Source organism: Octopus bimaculoides, chromosome 2 (assembly GCF_001194135.2).
Source record: "Octopus bimaculoides isolate UCB-OBI-ISO-001 chromosome 2, ASM119413v2, whole genome shotgun sequence".
In the NCBI taxonomy this organism is placed as follows: Eukaryota; Metazoa; Mollusca; class Cephalopoda; order Octopoda; family Octopodidae; genus Octopus; species Octopus bimaculoides.
Genome location: NC_068982.1, coordinates 104,785,218 through 104,786,979, shown reverse-complemented (window position 1 = coordinate 104,786,979; position 1,762 = coordinate 104,785,218).

Genomic DNA, 1,762 nt, shown 5'->3' with positions numbered 1-1,762 from the left:
CCACTATTAACGACTCACTCTCATACCAGTAGAGAGATTGGAATTCATGCAGCCGTCGGTGAACAGGTTAAGACACTAAAATAGCGTAATTTATTATTACATTTCATTTTCAATCTGTTATATTCAAAGATGTTCGTGCTGAACTGGACCGCTCACAAACAAGTTTTTTTTTTTTTTCGTTAGCATCCCGTCTCACCAAAGTATCATATTACATTTGTGATGTTACCTTGGCTGCTCCAAAGCCGCTGCGTCGTTATCGCTTGTACTAATGCCGTATTTTCATCATCAACCACTGAATACTACTGTCTTGAGCCTGAGGACTCAAAGGCGGTTACCTGGTTTCTATGGCATGTAAGTGACCGAGATTACAACATTCCTCTTGAACGGGACGCCAGTTCGTCTCAGAGTTACTCAGCTGATTGGAGCAACGTGAAATGAAGTGTTTTACCCAAGAACACAATGCACATTCGGCCCGTGAGTCGAAACCACGAACTTGCAATCGTGAGTGCAACACCCTAACCTCTAGACCACGCGCCATGTTTTGGGGTGCCACAAAAATTCATAGAGTAGAACATCACTATGGATCCGATTACGCAGATGACCTTGTGCTAAGTCTTAGTTTGCTCCAGATGCAGAAGAAGACAACCGTTCTCCATGAAATATCTATGTAAGTTGGCCTGAACATTCGCAAAGACTAAAGTTGTGAGCCTTATTATTACCACAGAAGAGTCAGTACATCCAGTAGATTTTATTTTCCTTAAAAGAAGGAGAGACTCAAAGAGTTAGAGAAATTTGTTCGTAATAGATATCGTCATCATCTCTGAAATAATGAAAATAAGAGCAACAGAACAGTCACAGGCAGTGCCGGATTTACCATTCTGCTTAGGTGTGCTTAAGCACAGGGCCTCGTTTCACCAGGGGCGGGGGCATCTTCCTATCTAAAAAATATTTTTACGATGAATTTCTTGAGCATGCATGCCTGACTGCCCACGTAAGGAGCCACAACTTAACTAGCACACGGCGTCATTTGTCCTAAATCTGGCACTGGTCAGAGGATTGTTCATCTTGGAAATAGGACACACTGTAGCAGTCTTCAAAGATTAGTATATATCCAGAGAGAGAGGGGGGCGGGGGAAAGTTCTGGAATGTATTGTCTGAGGGTAATGTGAGAAACATTGTCAGGCTAGGAGCATCAGAACGATAATAATAAACAGTTTAAGTAGGGTGTTATAGCTAGCTTGTAATCTTTTTGACTCCGAAACAGAACTTCTCTTCATCAGTTTATTCATTATTTGTCTATACTAGATGTATCGGAACTTGTTCAATGACTTCCAGTCATTGCCAACAACCACTTAAGAAAAGTAGTCACAAAAATAATATATCTGAAGCGTTTTGAATGCCTGTAGTCAATCATACATCTGCTTAATCAGGACTGACAACAATAGCAAGCGAGCAAAATGAAAATATAATTGATATCGTATTTTCGCTTTGCTTCCTTCATGAAAAGACTGTTTTTATCTTCTCGAAATTAATTAAAAAAAAAAAAAACACTTTTCCCCAAGAAATATTTGATTTTAATATAGACACAAAGAACTGAAATTTGAAAGATGGTTATAGTTGATTATATCGATTCCTGTATTTATTAAATTGTATTGATTTTACTGACACCGAAAGGATAAAAAGGCAGAATTAACCTCCGTAAGATCTGAACTGAGAAAGCAACTAAATACTTCAACAAATTTTGTCCGCCACCCATCTGATT